The sequence below is a fragment of the Siphateles boraxobius genome, unplaced genomic scaffold, assembly GCF_051911475.1.
Source record: "Siphateles boraxobius isolate OS27281-9 unplaced genomic scaffold, OSU_SipBor_1 269, whole genome shotgun sequence".
NCBI lineage: Eukaryota > Metazoa > Chordata > Actinopteri > Cypriniformes > Leuciscidae > Siphateles > Siphateles boraxobius.
In genome coordinates, this window is record NW_027508886.1 from 797357 (window position 1) to 815993 (window position 18637).

The 18637-nt window shown below is 44.1% G+C and overlaps 7 non-coding genes across 7 annotated transcripts; all 7 read right to left on the reverse strand.

Moving 5' to 3' along the window:
* Positions 1-4395: 4395 nt before the first annotated feature.
* Positions 4396-4467, reverse strand: trnaq-cug (transfer RNA glutamine (anticodon CUG)). The gene has a single exon. It is a non-coding gene; the product is annotated as a tRNA-Gln (tRNA).
* A 1109-nt stretch (positions 4468-5576) lies between these two features.
* Positions 5577-5648, reverse strand: trnap-agg (transfer RNA proline (anticodon AGG)). Its single transcript has one exon. It is a non-coding gene; the product is annotated as a tRNA-Pro (tRNA).
* A 6310-nt stretch (positions 5649-11958) lies between these two features.
* Positions 11959-12030, reverse strand: trnaq-cug (transfer RNA glutamine (anticodon CUG)). Its single transcript has one exon. It is a non-coding gene; the product is annotated as a tRNA-Gln (tRNA).
* Positions 12031-12235: 205 nt separating this feature from the next.
* Positions 12236-12307, reverse strand: trnaq-uug (transfer RNA glutamine (anticodon UUG)). The gene has a single exon. It is a non-coding gene; the product is annotated as a tRNA-Gln (tRNA).
* A 90-nt stretch (positions 12308-12397) lies between these two features.
* On the reverse strand, positions 12398-12470 carry trnaf-gaa (transfer RNA phenylalanine (anticodon GAA)). Its single transcript has one exon. It is a non-coding gene; the product is annotated as a tRNA-Phe (tRNA).
* Positions 12471-12562: 92 nt separating this feature from the next.
* On the reverse strand, positions 12563-12636 carry trnai-aau (transfer RNA isoleucine (anticodon AAU)). Its single transcript has one exon. It is a non-coding gene; the product is annotated as a tRNA-Ile (tRNA).
* An 88-nt stretch (positions 12637-12724) lies between these two features.
* On the reverse strand, positions 12725-12796 carry trnap-agg (transfer RNA proline (anticodon AGG)). The gene has a single exon. It is a non-coding gene; the product is annotated as a tRNA-Pro (tRNA).
* Between the last annotated feature and the right edge of the window lie 5841 nt (positions 12797-18637).

Here is an 18637-nt window from a genome sequence, read left to right on the forward strand (position 1 = left end):
GGGCGGTAATAAAATCTAGAGCGATATGGGACCAGGGTCTCGAAGGGACAGGCAGCGGTTGAAGTAACCCATCTGGGGGTCGATTGGAGGTCTTACCAGTGGCACAAACCGAGCAAGCCAAAACAAAACTGTGAATGTCACGAGCCATAAGAGGCCACCAGAACCGTTGCTTGACTAAAAAACTAGTGCGGTTAACTCCTGGATGACAAGCCACGTTGGAACAATGACCCCACTGAATAACGTCAGACCGTAATCCCTCCGGCACAAATAAACGATTCGGTGGGCACCCGGGTGGAGGCGTTACCCCTTCTAAGGCCGTTATGACCTTCGATTCGACCTCCCATACAAGTGTGGAGACAACTAGAGTCTCAGGCAAAATACACTCGGGAGTAGACGGGCGTTCGGAACGGTCAAAAATGCGTGACAAAGAATCGGGTTTGATGTTCTTAGAACCCGGGCGGTACGAGAGAGTAAAATCAAAACGTCCGAAAAAAAGTGCCCATCGAGCCTGCCTGGAGTTCAATCTTTTAGCGGTTCTAATATATTCCAAATTCTTATGGTCGGTCCAGACGATAAGAGGTACCCCCGACCCTTCTAACCAGTGACGCCATTCCTCCAACGCTAACTTGACTGCCAACAACTCTCTGTTACCAATGTCATAATTGCGTTCGGCAGGGGATAATCGATGAGACAAAAACGCGCACGGATGAACCCTGTCGTCTGTGGGAGAACGCTGGGATATCACTGCACCTACCCCCACCTCTGACGCGTCGACCTCCACCACGAACTGACGTGATGTATCAGGGGTAATGAGGATGGGGGCCGAAACAAAGCGGGCCTTCAGTTTCGTAGTAGTGAACGTAGAACGTAGTTCTGGGGGAGGTCAAGGCGGTCAGAGGTGTGGCTAGTTGGCTGAAATTGCGAATACAACGCCGGTAAAAATTGGCAAATCCCAGAAACCTCTGTAGGGCCTTACGAGAATCTGGACTTGGCCAATCCACCACAGCCTTAACCTTCTCAGGATCCATGCGAATTCCCTCAGACGACACGATGTATCCTAGGAACGGAACAGACTGTGCATGAAAAACGCATTTCTCCGCCTTGACAAAAAGCCCATTCTCTAGCAACCTTTGAAGCACTCGTCGGACGTGCTGAACGTGTTCCTGGAGAGAAGATGAAAATATCAATATGTCATCCAGGTAAACATATATGAACTGGTCAACCATATCTCGCAGCACGTCGTTGACAAGTGCCTGGAAGACTGCTGGGGAGTTGGACAGCCCGAAAGGCATGACCAAGTATTCAAAGTGCCCCCTGGGGGTGTTAAACGCAGTCTTCCATTCATCCCCCTTCCTAATGCGAACCAAATGATAAGCGTTACGCAATTCCAATTTAGTGAAGATAGACGCTCCCTGCAACCTCTCGAAAGCTGAAGACATCAACGGCAAAGGATAAGTATTCTTTACCGTGATGCTGTTCAACCCTCGGTAGTCAATACAAGGTCGCAGAGACCCGTCTTTCTTCCCCACGAAAAAGAACCCCGCCCCCGCTGGAGAAGAGGAATGGCGGATGAACCCTGATGCTAGAGAATCAGAAATATATTTCTCCATAGCCTCCCTCTCTGGAACAGAAAGTGAATATAACTTGCCTTTAGGCGGAGACTTACCTGACAGTAAATCTATGGCACAGTCATAGGGACGATGCGGAAGAAGAGAAGCAGCACGAGACTTACTGAACACTTCCTTCAGGTCTAGGTACTCCGCGGGCACGTTAGATAAGTCCACTGCCTCCTCCTGAAACTTAGAGACAGCAACAGACGAACAGACAGAGACAAGACAAGACTCATGACATTTATTACTCCACTCCACCACTGATCTCTGCTGCCAGTCAATTTTGGGGTTGTGTGTGATGAGCCAGGGGTGTCCAAGAACAATGGGTGTGAGTGGAGAGTCCAGTATGTAAAATGAAAGAGTCTCAGCGTGGTTGCCAGACGTGATGAGTGTGACTGGTTCGGTGATGAGAGCGATGGTGGGAAGATCTTGGCCGTTGAGTGCGTGCACAGCTATCCTACTGGTGAGGGGTTAAAGGGGGATATGAAATCTTTGAGAAAATGAATGGTCCATGAAGTTACCTTCTGCCCCAGAGTCCACCAGTGCATGACAGTCGTGATTGTGGCCTGACCATCTTAGTCTTACCGGGAGGAGCGTAGATGTAGATGAGGTCTTTTCAGCGGAGATCCCACCCGACAGTAGCCTCATACTTACTGTCGGGCTTGGCCTTTTACTGGGCAGTTGTAGGCGAAATGTCCTGCTGCCCCGCAGTAAAGGCAGAGTCCTTGGGATCTCCGCCTTTCCTTCTCCTCCCGGGAAAGCCGAGCTCGCCCGACCTGCATGGGCTCGTGATCGTAGACGGGGCTGACCGCGTCCCCGCCGCTGGACCGCTGACTCTCGGTCCCTCCCAAGCTCCGGCTAGACAGTGTTCTGCGTTCCACCCTGGTCAGTCTCGCATCCACTCGAAGGGCTAGATCTATCAGCTCATTTAGAGAGGTGGGTAGGTCCAGGGCGTAGATCTCCCTGTGAACGCGGTCAGCCAGCCCATGCAGGAACATGTCCCACTGCGCCTCCTCGTTCCAGTGACACTCTGCCGCCAGGGTTCTGAACTCAATAGAGTAATCCGATACCGACTTCTCGCCTTGTTTGAGTTCCGCAAGCATCCGAGCCGCTTCTCTCCCGGCGACCGCTCTATCGAACACTCTTCTCATTTCGGCGGCGAGTGTTTGGAACGAGGCGCAGCATGGATCTTGGTTCTCCCACACCGCCGTTCCCCAGAGTGCCACTCTCCCAGTCAGAAGCGTTAGCACAAAAGCCACTTTGGTTCTCTCCTGAAGAAAAGTCCGGGGCTGTAGAGAAAAGTGCATTGAGCAACGAGTGAGAAATGCTCTACAAAAGTTAGGCTCACCATCATATGTCTGAGGAACTGGTAGGCGGGGCTCTGACTGGGGTGCATCTTCAGGTGGGATGTGAGGAACGGCTGGTGTGGGTGGCGCAGTGGGAACTCGTAGCAGTTGTACATGCTGGGTGAGCTCGGACACCTGCGTCACCAGCGCTTGAACGGCGCGAGCCGTCTCATTCAAGTTCTTCTCTTGATGATCCATCCGTTGAATGCTGGAATGCACGAACTCCTCCAGTGGTGTAGATTCACCTGCTGCTTCCATAGTTGGTCAGATCGTTCTATCACGATCAAAAACGAGGAAGCAAGGATGCAAGTAACTCTATATATATTTAATGAAAGGTCAGAAAACACAAGAACACTGGTGACGCAGGGACTAGATGATCAGGCGTCCGGTTGTTGATTGGTGATGATCAGGTGTCCGGTTGTTGAGTGGTGAGGTGATGAGTGCCGAGTGGTGAAGTAATCCAAGGAACACGAAGACAGGAACAGGACACAAACTGAAACTCCGACAAGACCAGGACCAACACGCACGAGAGACATCACACAACGATCTGACAATGAGAGGAGAATGTGGTGAGATTAAGTAGGCGAGTGAATGGGCTGCAGCTGGTGAGTTGAGTACGCTCAGCTGGATCGCTGATCAGTGAATGGAGTGGCAACGCCCATTCCCACACACCCACACATATAACAACAGAAACACGAGACAAAAAGGAAACAGTGAATTTATAAACCGTGACAAAATCTTCTTTTGCTCAAAATAATGTAATGAATGACACAAAAAAATACTAAATTAACAACAACAAAAAAATGGTTTAAGGAGGATATAGCTTAATTAGCGGTCGGCTAATAATCTTGACAGTAGTGGCATGTTTTTTACTGTATATCATGGTAAAGTTGCAGGTTCACATGTACAGAAGAAAACGTGTGCTTTTACACGCTAGCTAGCTTAATTGGCATGTTTAATTGTCTAAAAACAAACACTGTTTATGAATAAATAATGATCGATTATACAGTCGTGAAGAATAGACTTACCTGTTGCAAAGATTGCAAAGATGACGATAATAATAGCGGTCGCCGATTGGTCAAAAGTAAGCCACAGGAGCAGAGACAGGAGAGAAACGCGATTGGTCAAAAGTAAGCCACAGGAGAGAAAGGCGATTGGTCAAAAGTAAGCCACAGGAGAGAAACAAAATTGGTCAAAAGTAAGCCACAGGAGAGAAACACGATTGGCTCACGTGGGCTTACTTTGGGCTTACTTTGGCTCAATCGGTAGGAAGCAGTAGGCGCAAGCGAGAGGTAGTGGGATCGATGCCTGCATTCTCCAGTGCTGTCCATCCTTTTTACGCCCCCCTTCAAGGGGCACTACCTAGATGAGCTCTTGCGGCTCAGTAATGCCGAAAATGTTTTTTCGAACGAGGTACTGCACACATTCCTGACAAAAGCAGGTCCCACCGAGATTTGAACTCGGATCGCTGGATTCAGAGCCCAGAGTGCTAACCATTACTCCATGGAACCTTGGCGTGTGTCAACTTTTCCCATGAGCAGCAGAGATTTAAGTCATTGAGTCCAGAAGCACGATAGCAAGGAGCAAATGAAGCCTTTGCTTTTTAAGCCCATGTTTCCCCAATTCCGACTCGGTTTGAGAGTGTCAATTTCACTGCCATGTCAGCAGTTGCGCATCACCTCTGTTTTTTCCCTCCCTTCCGCAAAGAACCTAAAAAGGTTCCACCGAGATTTGAACTCGGATCGCTGGATTCATAGCGTAATTTTTTGATTAAATCTACAATTAAAAGGTAGCCAGTGCAAAGTTGCCAGCACAGAGGAAATGCGGCCTGTTTTTTTGTGGTCATTGGAAATCACGCTGCAGCACCTGCACACGTGCTAGGGATTGCGTCTCGTCTTTGTCTTTGAGAATTAGCTCAAATGGTAGAGCGCTCGCTTAGCATGCGAGAGGTAGCGGGATCGATGCCTGCATTCTCCAGTGCTGTCCATCCTTTTTACGCCCCCCTTCAAGGGGCAATACCTAGATGAGCTCTTGCGGCTCAGTGCTGCCTAAAATGTTTTTTCTAACGAGGTACTGCACACATTCCCGGCAAATGCAGGTCCCACTGAGATTTGAACTCGGATCGCTGGATTCAAAGCCCAGAGTGCTAACCATCACACCATGGAACGAACACACCCTGATAGCTGGCTGTCTGAGATGCAGATAGCGATGAGGCTTGGTGGAATCAGGTAGATAAGAGCTGGCGTTTGGTCAATGGACCGCCTCGACTAAGAAAGGCGGACGTGGTTCCTCTGCCGAAACCCGGGATTGACCCAGGGACCTTTAGATCTTCAGTCTAACGCTCTCCAAACTGAGCTATTTCGGCCAGGTACTTGTGCGGTTTAGTCAGCAGGCATGTCTGGGAGACCGCCAGTCATTTTTGAGAAGAGCAGAGCGAAGGTCCCAGAGAGAAATTGAGCTGCCCGTACGGGGATCGAACCCTTGACCTTGGCACTATTAGCACCAAGTTCTAACCAACTGAGCTAACCGGCCTCTCTCTGGCTCATTTTATCCCCAATTTCTCAGAAATATCCTGGTTGCCCTAATCAGGCTGAAGAGATTAAAAGCAAAGCCTGATAATGGGCTCGTCCGGGATTTGAACCCGGGACCTCTCGCACCCTAAGCGAGAATCATACCCCTAGACCAACGAGCCTAAACATACTTCCTCCCTGCTGCTGCCGGGCCGAAAACATTTCAGCTTGCATGGCTTAAAGCGCAATATTTTAATTAAATCTACAATTAAAAGGTTGCCAGTGCAAAGTTGCCAGCACAGAGTAAATGCGGCCTCTTTTTTGTGGTCATTGGAAATCACCTCTTGTCCATCATCGAGGGGAATTAGCTCAAATGGTAGAGCGCTCGCTTAGCATGCGAGAGGTAGCGGGATCGATGCCTGCATTCTCCAGTGCTGTCCATCCTTTTTACGCCCCCCTTCGAGGGGCACTACCTAGATGAGCACTTGTGGCTCAGTGCTGCCGAAAAAGTTTTTTCGAACGAGGTACTGCACACATTCCTGGCAAAAGCAGGACCCACCGAGATTTGAACTCGGATCGCTGGATTCAGAGCCCAGAGTGCAAACCGTTACACCATGGAACCTTGGGGTGTGTCAACTTTTCCCATGAGCAACAGAGATTTAAGTCATTGAGTCCAAAAGCACGATAGCAAGGAGCAAATGAAGCCTTTGCTTTTTAAGCCCATGTTTCCCCAATTCCGACTCTGTTTGAGATTGCCAATTTCACTGCAACGTCAGCAGTTGCGCATCACCTCTGCTTTTTCCCACCCTTCCGCAAAGAACCTAAAAAGGTTCTACCGAGATTGGAACTTGGATCGCTGGATTCAAAGCCCAAAGTGCTAACCATTACACCATGGAACCAACACTTCCTGATAGGTGGCTGTCTGAGAGGCAGATAGCGATGAGGCTAGGTGGAATCAGGTAGACTAAAAGAGGCGGACGTGGTTCCTCTGTCGAAACCCGGGATATAAATATCCTGGTTGCCCTAATCAGGCTGAAGAGATTAAAAGCAAAGCCTAATAATGGGCTCGTCAGGGATTTAAACCCGGGACCTCTCGCACCCTAAGCGAGAATCATACCCCTATACCAATTAGCCGAAACATACATCCTCCCTGCTGCTGCCGGGCCGCAAACATTTCAGCTTGCATGGCTTAAAGCGCAATTTTTTGATTAAATCTACAATTAAAAGGTGGCCAGTGCAAAGTTTCCAGCACAGAGGAAATGCGGCCTCTTTTTTTGTGGTCATTGGAAATCACGCTGCAGCACCTGCACACGAATAATGAGAAGCTTACTTACAGGAGCCTGGTCTGCAACACTGGACCCAGTTGATGTTGCAGGAGCAGAGGCAGCACTTGGCTGGACAGAAGGCTGTGGAGGAGACTGCAGAGAAGGCTGAACAGGGCGCAGAGGAGGAGACTGCAGAGGAGGCTGGGCAGGGCGCAGAGGAGGAGACTGCAGAGGAGGCTGGGCAGGCCGCAGAGGAGGAGACTGCAGAGGAGGCTGGGCAGGGCGCAGAGGAGGAGACTGCAGAGGAGGCTGGGCTGGGCGCTGCAGTCCTGTGGGTGGCTGTAGTGAGGATGGTCCTGGTGCAGAGGGAAAGGGGTTGAAGGCCTTGCTGGAAAGATGGGAGTTGCTCTTTCCAGTGGACAGGAAGCTCTGCAGGCGACTGGGACACCTGGCCAGGGGTCCACAATGCTGGAGGAGCAGGATAAGGGGCAGGAGCAGGGGCAGTAGCACGAGCCGGGGCAGGAGCAGGGCCTCTCGAGCCTGCAGTGGCTGGAGGGTAAAAAAACACAACAAAATTATCTTATTGTTTTAGACTTTCACTGCATGACTTTCTCAGCTCTGCTGGACAGCTACTGCGATTACACGGTTTACTGCAAAGCATGTATGATTAGTAGAGAGATGAGATGATGATGAAAAGATGGAAGGAAGCAGTGAAAATCATCCTGTTTTTCATCCAAGCACCATTAGAAGAAATACAAGAAGAAAAAAAGATGGGATCCGCCAAGTGTGAAGCGAAGCAGACCAAACACTACAACAGCCACTTATTCCAAGGGGAGTGGGGGAAGTGTGAGATGACAAGAATGAGCTTTAGTCAGTGATTACGATAAAAAATGAAATAAAACCTTTTACATACACCTTTAAATTATCTTTTTTCCTTTGAGGATGTTCACTCAAAGAGTGAATGTAGATTGACACCTGAGAAGTGCCATTCCTCTGTGTTGTGAAATAAAATAATATGTCATTTAAAAAATACTGTTTTGTTTTATTTGTAATTGTTTGTAAAATATTGTTTAAGATTTACATACCTTGAGGAAGTTGTTCCTCAGCTTGCGAGGCTACAGTTGCCATCTCCAGGTCATCTTCCTCCTCAAAAAAATCCGTAGCAGCAGAGTCTGTAAAATAACATAAAACACTAAGCACATGTCACCAACACACTTGTATGCGTTAAGTGATACTCACCACATGTAAAGAGCTGTCTCCGGGCTGCGGACTCAGACGCAGGATGTACACGTGGTCCTGCAGCTGTTGAACACGTATTTTCGTTAGACATATATACTGCATAATATATACTGTAATGGTTTTAAAGCTTGCAATTCACTTACAGGGTTTGGCTGGAGACAAAATCTTTTTTGCCAGCTGTGAAGCAAATAAATGCTTCCCCCGCGCCAACAGGGCCTTCACATTGGTCGCCAGCAGTGGCCTGTTCTTAGTGGCAGTAGGTGGAGGAGGAACAGACACAGTGGCAGTGGGCACAGCAGCAGTGAGGACAGATGCAGTGGGCACAGTGGTGGTGGGCACGTGGGCTGGAGCCTGCCTCTTCAGCACGTGTGCTTTGAAAAGGGCCATATTGGTGTTAGGCCTGGCCTTTGCCTTCTTCAGGTAGGTGATGAGAGCCTGGGCCTCCTTGCTTGGGTCCTCATACACCTCCTTCATTGACCTACCCTTAAAATCCCCAAACTCCACCATCAGACATCCAGAGTCTCCTGTCCTCTGGGCCTCCTGCAGCATGGCCTGTTTTTTCTGATACACCTCCACAGCCTCGCCTACTTCCCTGATCTGCGAGGTGTATCTGAGGAACAGGTGTTTGTTGTCCGACAGCGGGTTGTCCCTCTCCTCCTCCCCCAAAATGCTGCTGACCAGATAGCAAGCATACCCCAGTGAGTTCTCCAGCAGCCACAGGAACCTCTGACCCTGGTGTTTCCCAAACTGGATCTTGCAGTGAGCCAGAACCAGGAACTGGTCTCCAGGATTCCCTCCATTCTGCCTCACAAAGGCAGTGGCCTCAGCCAGGACCTCCTCCTTACACCTGGCCCTCCCTGCCAACACGATCTTCCTCCTATTGGCCTCCTCAGTTGGCCCCATAAGGAGTCGACCCTCAGAGGTTCTCCGTAAAACCGGGTATGCATACATAATCTGAAAGGACACAGGCATAAACAGAACGTTACATAGCTGTCATATTCCAACTGAAAGTATTTTACTACAGCATTTGTTTTTTATGTAATTAACCTGTTAACCTTCAAGGCCACTTTTGAAAAATCCCCAGAAATGGCATACCCAAACTTAAACAGATACAGTTCATGAACCCTTTGCACTAAAAGCACAAGTATGATCTCATTTGAAAGCTGACACCTAGTAGTTTATTGTAAATGTAGAAATAATTATTGTCATAATGAAAAAAAAAATGTTTAAATAGCTTCAAAGTTTTGTAAAGTTATTAGAAATTTACTTTTATGAAACATCTTCATAAAAATAAAATTGAAGTTGGCCCTGGAGGAATCTAGAAATGCACTGCAGCTAAAGCCATATGTGTGACCATTTTGTATTTAAAATCTGAAAATGATAAGTCTAAAACTCTGTATTTAGTTAAATGTTTTTCAAGATCATGTCAAATTACTTTATTTTGATTAGACTCTAAAATGCAAACTGATGTTTAGTCATCTTCTGAGTCATCTAATCAGTCTATTGTCTCTATTATTTTGTGGTGCAAACGAGCCCCATTCAGAGTCAGTCTCTCCTTGCACACATTTACACCTCTCCAGACTGGTTATGGCTCTAAATATGCATTTCTTTTGTCTGCATTATAGCTACTAACGACTGGCTATTCACAGGCTATTCATAGGGTTTCAAACCCTAATTTCTTTTATCAAAGTTCTCACTAAATATTTGAAACTGGTATCAAATGCACTGAAACATTTCAGTAAGCATTCCTATTTAGAAAAAAATCATAAAACAATAACTGCTGGTGGCAGGTGCACCTGGGCTAGCTAGCATGTTAGCTTAGCACACCATCAATACACGACCATTTATGAGATTAAAACCATGTTTGTGCTCCAAACTTACTTTATAACGCAAGTCGAGTGTTTTAAATAATCTTCTGTGATCTAATTTGGCTTCAGATAAAAAAAAAATCCGACAGAAAATGTATTATTTATAGTGTTCTGCACGATGATGAAATCTATATCAATTAGCATCACATTATAAATATAATCTATTATTATGAAATACCTGGCATGGCTTGAAGAACACAGGTAACTCAAATATCATTGCAATCATGTTTATTGTCTTCAAAACATCTTTATCTGCATGTTACTGCGATCTCTGTCAGCTACTTTCTGTATCAGTGACGTCCTGGAATGTCACATGACTATGGGTCTTCTTCGTGATCCATATATGGACTGTTATTGTGCATATAGCGCCCTCAGGCTATTGGTATGAATTGAAAACACAGCACATCTCAGTAAGAAGCGATCATAATGATTACATCGACGCATTTGGGTATAAATTCAACAAATATTATTCCTGTCTATAGAAATATGATGTGAATCTATGAGAATATATCAATATTTCTCCAAGTCTGCACATTTTTGAGCTAAAGCCCTGAGGGACGATGTTTTGCGAATCGCTGTCATGACGACAGCTTGGAGTGTTTTTTATGAATGGACCAGCTGACGCTCATAATTCATATTAAAGGTATCGACTCATTTTTTCATTTCATAACTCCTGACACAAATTAAGACATAACTGTCACTATAAGTTTCTCAGAATACAATAGTGGTCAAATACTGAATCTTGAGTATTATATCTTTTTAATGATGTATAGTTTGTCAAGGTATAACATTAAATCTGATAGTAAATTTGAACTAAATAAAAAAAAAAACGCTTCAGTGCGCCGACGCTCTGGAAACGGTTAACAGGTTAATTATTATAATATTATAATAATTAATGATTATTATTATTATGAGCATAAGCATTATTGTTTTTTATACAACTGTGAATCACTTTGAATTGCCTTTTGTACAAATTGTAAATAGTGTGATGATCTTATTAATAAGAAAATAAATAACACTTCTTGGTACAATCTTGCTGGTATCATGCCATGCTTAAATCGTTTTGTTTTGTTTAGCTTTTGTGGCAGAGATTACTAAGAAACACCAAATATAACATAAAGGCGTTTATGACAATTCATAATAATATGATCATCAAACAGATCTAAAACTTAAAATGGTATATCAAATCGTTTTGGTATATCTTTTATAACATAGTTGAGAATCATTTGTTGAAACAAAAAACACTTGTTTTTGCCTATTCATGTCTTTTTAAATATGTATAACATAGTATTTAAAAAGATAACATAAATATGTATACTGGTGTATAACATAGTATAGTATAACATATATGAATTAAACTTTTTTTTTAAAGGTTTTAGTAAAAATCTTCTTTTGCTCAAAATAATGTAATGAATGACACAAAAAAATACTAAATTAACAACAACAAAAAAATGGTTTAAGGAGGATATAGCTTAATTAGCGGTCGGCTAATAATCTTGACAGTAGTGGCATGTTTTTTACTGTATATCATGGTAAAGTTGCAGGTTCACATGTACAGAAGAAATCGTGTGCTATTACACGCTAGCTAGCTTTATTGGCATGTTTAATTGTCTAAAAACAAACACTGTTTATGAATAAATAATGATCGATTATACAGTCGTGAAGAATAGACTTACCTGTTGCAAAGATTGCAAAGATGACGATAATAATAGCGGTCGCCGATTGGTCAAAAGTAAGCCACACTAGCAGAGCCAGGAGAGAAACGCGATTGGTCAAAAGTAAGCCACAGGAGAGAAATGCGATTGGTCAAAAGTAAGCCACAGGAGAGAAACAAAATTGGTCAAAAGTAAGCCACAGGAGACAACGCGATTGGTCAAAAGTAAGCCACAGCAGAGAAACACGATTGGCTCACGTGGGCTTACTTTGGGCTTACTTTGGCTCAATCGGTAGGAAGCAGTAGGCGCAAGCGAGAGGTAGTGGGATCGATGCCTGCATTCTCCAGTGCTGTCCATCCTTTTTACGCCCCCCTTCAAGGGGCACTACCTAGATGAGCTCTTGCGGCTCAGTGCTGCCGAAAAAGTTTTTTCGAACGAGGTACTGCACACATTCCTGGCAAAAGCAGGTCCCACCGAGATTTGAACTCGGATCGCTGGATTCAGAGCCCAGAGTGCTAACCATTACACCATGGAACCTTGGCGTGTGTCAACTTTTCCCATGAGCAGCAGAGATTTAAGTCATTGAGTCCAGAAGCACAATAGCAAGGAGCAAATGAAGCCTTTGCTTTTTAAGCCCATTTTTCCCCAATTCCGACTCGGTTTGAGAGTGTCAATTTCACTGCCATGTCAGCAGTTGCGCATCACCTCTGTTTTTTCCCTCCCTTCCGCAAAGAACCTAAATAGGTTCCACCGAGGTTTGAACTCGGATCGCTGGATTCAAAGCCCAGTCTGCTAACCATTACACCATGGAACCAACACACTCTGTTAGCTGGCTATCTGAGATGAAGATAGCGATGAGGCTAGGTGGAATCAGGTAGACTTAAAGAGGCGGACGTAGTTCTTCGGCCGAAACCCGGGATTGAACCAGAGACCTTTAGATCTTCAGTCTAACGCTCTCCCAACTGAGCTATTTCGGCAGGTACTAGTATGGTTTAGCCAGCAGGGATGTCTGGGAGACCGCCCGTCATTTTCGAGAAGAGCAGAGCGAAGGCCCCAGAGAGAAAATGAGTGGCCCGTACAGGGATCGAACCCGCGACCTTGGCGTTATTAGCACCACGCTCTAACCAACTGGGCTAACCGGCCTCTCTCTTGCACATTTTATCCCCAATTTCTCAGAAATATCCTGGTTGCCCTAATCAGGCTGAAGAGATTAAAAGCAAAGCCTAATAATGGGCTCGTCCGGGATTTGAACCCGGGACCTCTCGCACCCTAAGCGAGAATCATACCCCTAGACCAACGAGCCGAAACATACATCCCCCCTGCTGCATGGCTTAAAGCGCAATTTTTTGATTAAATCTACAATTAAAAGGTAGCCAGTGCAAAGTTTCCAGCACAGAGGAAATGCGGCCTCTTTTTTTGTGGTCATTGGAAATCACGCTGCAGCACCTGCACACGAATAATGAGAAGCTTACTTACAGGAGCCTGGTCTGCAACACTGGACACAGTTGATGTTGCAGGAGCAGAGGCAGCACTTGGCTGGACAGAAGGCTGTGGAGGAGACTGCAGAGGAGGCTGAGCAGGGCGCAGAGGAGGAGACTGCAGAGGAGGCTGGGCAGGGCGCAGAGGAGGAGACTGCAGAGGAGGCTGGGCAGGGCGCAGAGGAGGAGACTGCAGAGGAGGCTGGGCAGGGCGCTGCAGTCCTGTGGGTGGCTGTAGTGAGGATGGTCCTGGTGCAGAGGGACAGGGGTTGAAGGCCTTGCTGGAAAGATGGGAGTTGCTCTTTCCAGTGGACAGGAAGCTCTGCAGGCGACTGGGACACCTGGCCAGGGGTCCACGATGCTGGAGGAGCAGGATAAAGGGCAGGAGCAGGGGCAGTAGCACGAGCCGGGGCAGGAGCAGGGCCTCTTGAGCCTGCAGTGGCTGGAGCGTAAAAAAACACAACAAAATTATCTTATTGTTTTAGACTTTCACTGCATGACTTTCTCAGCTCTGCTGGACAGCTACTGCGATTACAAGGTTTATTGCAAAGCATGTATGATTAGTAGAGAGATGACATGATGATGTAAAGATGGAAGGAAGCAGTGAAAATTATCCTGTGTTCATCCAAGCACCATTAGAAGAAATGCAAGAAGAAAAAAAGATGGGATCAGCCAAGTGTGAAGCGAAGCAGACCAAACACTACAACAGCCACTTATTCCAAGGGGAGTGGGGGAAGTGTGAGATGACAAGAATGAGCTTTAGTCACACACTAAAAAATGATGGGTTAAAAATAACCCAAATTGGTTTGTTTTATAACCCAACCGCTGGATCACTATTGCACCAGTCCAACAGTAGTTAATTTGACCCAGCAAGATGGGTTGGTAATTTTTAACCCAACAGATGAGTTAAATATTCTACCCAAATGCTGGGTCAAATTAAATACAATTCTGGGTTGATTCAACTACATATTTGTTATATAGTGTACCCAAATGCTGGGTCAAATTAAATACAATTCTGGGTTGATTCAACTACATATTTGTTATATAGTGTACCCAAATGCTGGGTCAAATTAATTACAATTCTGGGTTGATTCAACTACATTTGTTATATACTGTACCCAAATGCTGGGTAAAATTAACCCATATGCCAGATTAATTCTAACACATTATAGTACAATTTAAGAAAATAAATTGCAATAGACTACCCATAGCTATAAAACTGTTAAACTTCAAACCTAGAATAGAATACATGCTAGATGTATGCATATATTATGCAATAAACACTTAAACAATACAAAAACAAAACAACATAATGGAATCTTTGAAAATTTTTATTATATTACATTAATTAATATCAACAATATAGCAGAACTGGTGTCTGATGTCTACATTGATCTTACAAGCCCTCTAAATTGTTGGATAAACTTCAGCCTAGAGCCAGCTCTTGATCAACTGGTTGATGGTAGCCTCATCCAAAGAATAAAAACTCTCCTCATCAATCCCCTCCTCTGAAAGACAAAAATAAAAAACACAAAGACATCTTTGTTTTTACAACAGAGTAGAACAAAACAAAAATGTATGGGTAATTAAATGGAAGATATAGTAATAAACATAACATGCATATTCCATCATGTGTTATTACAAAATAGAATAAAGCACTGAAAGCCTACAAAAGACATGTGCCCTACTCATCTATTGGAGTCAAAGCCATTGCACACTGAGTCCGAAATTTTCGTATGCGTTTTTTCGTATTCGTGATTCGGTGGCTCTGAATTGTCATAACACCATTCAAATTGCTTGCTACGGATGCGAAAAACGCAGAAAATCGAACCCGATCCGAATTTTTTTATGACGGATGAAAGTTTCGGAGGCAGTGTGCAAGAGTGATTGACATAACGTGAGGTCGATTTTTTTTTTACGTGCGGAAATTTTGGATGTGAATTTCGGACTCAGTGTGCAATAGCCTTCACTTTGACACATTTCATGGAAGCTATTGAAAAAAAGAGGAAATTATATTTCATAAGAATTCATGTCTGAAAAGGGCTTGAGTAGCAATGCAGACTTGATACGCTGTGGATGGGAAAACAAATATTTCTTACCTTTAAATCTTTCAACAAGGTCTGTCAGCTGCCACTCTGTCAAAGTGTTAATGATAAAGCTGTCCATTGATCTGAAACAAACACAAAAAGAGCTATTGTATTAACTATTCAGATGTCACAATGCAAAAGCAATGCAGACTAGCAGCAGAATGTAATCCAATGTAAAGATAACAGCCATTTTATTTAGCATCACAAAATATAGAGAAAACAATCCTCCCTCTCTCCCTATACAATTCATAAGACAAATTCTATACATGTAAATTGTCTATGTTTTTACTTCACAAGAATATTTGTGGCTGCTCACAGCATATCCTTCAGGGCACGACTGTCAGTATAACAGTCTACAGCAGTGGTTCCCAAACTTTTTATTACATATTCCTTAACCCTTCACTCAACTGGTCCTTGTCGTTTGCCAGGCTGCCATTTTATATAAAAATGCGTTCTTATCTATTGTGGGTCACCACATTACTTAAATAAATGCACATAATGCACTTAGTAAGACACATCAGGTTATCTCGTTGTTTTTACATACTTTAATCAGTCTAACACTGTGTTATGCTTTCACGTTTCACATTAAAATCTTCAGGGGGGGAAATGCGCTCATTTATAGCCAGTTAAAATAATATAGCTAGCCAGGCCGCAATTTTTTATATAAAAAAATGGTTCTTATCTATTGTGGGTCACCACATTACTTAAATACACATAAATGCATTTAGTCAAGACATATCAGGTTATCTCACTGTTTTTACATACTTTAATCAGTCTAACACTATGTTATGCCTTCGCTTTTCACATTAAAAGCTTCAGGGGAAAAAAGCGCGCTCATTTAACTTATAGTCAGTTAAAATAATATGGCTAGCTTGAAACTAGCTGGGAATTTAGCCTTATTATTAATAACTCAATAAACTTGACCATATCCCCATGGACATTATGAACTTGTTTCATTAATTCATTAATATAATTCAGACCAAACGGATAAGCTGTAACGTTAGACTATCTGTGCTTCCATGATAATGCCTAAATGGCTAACGTTAACGGTAGCTACGTTGTTAGCCAAACCAACCAACTAACCTCGACAATATAAAGATATTACTTTAATAGGTAAGTTAACGCGACACAGACAATGTGAATTAGACATGTAGTGTACACAAACCTTAATTTATTTGCCTCGCTGGATGGCCAGTCAGGTTCTCTGTAGTAACGAGCGCTCGGTGTGTGGACTTTGGACTCTGATGACGATGTGATGACGTTCGAAGCACAAACAACCCACGTGCTGGGTCAACCGATGTATGTTGGGTTGATGGAATTTGGGTTATTTTGGACAACTCATGTGTTGAGTCAAAATCCATATAAATAACCCATAATGGGTAAAACATTTCATAACCCAGCGGTTGGGTTGATTAAATAACCCATCATTTTTTAGTGTGCAGTGATTACGATAAAAAATGAAATAAAACCTTTTACATACACCTTTAAATTATCTTTTTTCCTTTGAGGATGTTCACTCAAAGAGTGAATGTAGATTGACACCTGAGAAGTGCCATTCCTCTGTGTAGCGACTGACCGAATCCTGTTTTTCTTTCACTACTGAACAAATATGAACACATATATGTTTAATTCACAAAACCTTGAATCATGTGAAATGGTGCCCCAATGTCTGCCAGCAGGTCATTGATTAACTCCATTTATGACGCATTGCGCAATCAAGAAACAGGTCCCGTTGTTCTCGAAACCCTCACGTGGTGCACACCACGGATGGACAATATGCCCTAAGGATACACACACACACACACACCACACATACCCGCACACAAACGTCCTTTGTATGCAACTTAGGATAGGAATGTCCTTAATGTATATAACACAGAATTGTATCTAACCTTCCTGTATGCATGCATATCTAATTAGTTTTGTCTTATTCTATAGATGTAATTGGAGACTGGTCTGTAACTTCAAATCTTAAGTGTATTTCTAACGAAAGATTACCTAACAGGATCATCTTCTGTAACTCTCCCTCTTGCTAGGTCATAAAACTTTATGACCCCCAAAAGGAATTCCAAGGGAATCACAGCTCCCACTTGAATTCTGATGAAGAAAGACTAATAGACTCTGCAATCTATATATAACCACTTAAGAAATGTATAAACATGAATTTGATCTTTCCTAGGTCATGGTAGCCGGTATTACGGCTTTATAGTCGTGTGAGTGAACATTAAATGTGTGTAATTCTGCATATGAATGTAACTTTATGTTTCTTCTACTCGTTCCGGCCATTCTTGGTACCTGTTTGACCGTCTTGTTTTGACTAAACCAGTCATACATAGGATATTAGAGTAAAATGTATTGTTCTGTGTGTACAATCTTTCTGGCTAGAAATGACAAAATTTTATAGCATCATCAATTATCCTGACAAGACAAAGAAGAACTTTTCCCGCTCTATTTCCTTGGTAACTTCACGTTCGGTGAACCTTTAAAACTTCCCGCAAGTCTGCTCGCCCCGGAAGACACGAGAGAACAAGCCTATAGCACCGAAGGACAAACACGCATACGACTCTGCGTTCCTCAGCAACACAAAGAGAACCATATACGCAAGTATAGGTTATTGATTTGATTTGATTGATGTGATTTCTTGTTGCCTCTCTAAGGGTTATTGTCTGTGATTTTTGCCATGCTGCGATCACCCCGGTGATCTCTCTCATCCTGACCGTTAGTTTCACTTTCTCATCCTCTATCTCTCTCTAGCTAGTCCATAAAAAAAAAAAACCCACTATATGGCGCAAACTTCCGGTTGACCCAACCCCCCCCCCACTCCCTGGCCACGCCCCCGTCCCACGAACCCACTATTTGTCCAATAACCCACTATATTTACCAAAAGTCACGGGACCACCCCCCCCCCCCCACTGCCGGGCCACGCCCCCATCCCACGAACCCACTATTTGTCCAATTACCCACTATATTGGGCAAACTTCCCGCTGTCCACAAAGCCACTATTTGTCCAATAACCCACTATTTTTGAAAAGTACTAACCCCGGCCTTCATGCAATAAGCTGCAATCGGACACAATCCCACCTGCCATCGATTGAATGGGGATATTCAGACAGTTTCTTTGATAGACATTTGAATTAAAGTTCCTGTCATGATGGTAACTAATTTACTGCACTCAGCAGGCCACCCAGAGTCCATAGCACCCAGTGCCATCCCATAATTCCACTGTCCACGAAGCCACTATTTGTCCAATAACCCACTATTTTTGAAAAGTACTAACCCCGGCCTTCATGCAATAAGCTGCAATCGGACACAATCCCACCTGCCATCGATTGAATGGGGATATTCAGACAGTTTCTTTGATAGAAATTTGAATTAAAGTTCCTGTCATGATGGTAACTAATTTACTGCACTCAGCAGGCCACCCAGAGTCCATAGCACCCAGTGCCATCCCATAATTCCACTGTCCACGAAGCCACTATTTGTCCAATAACCCACTATTTTTGAAAAGTATTAACCCCGGCCTTCATGCAATAAGCTGCAATCGGACACAATCCCACCTGCCATCGATTGAATGGGGTT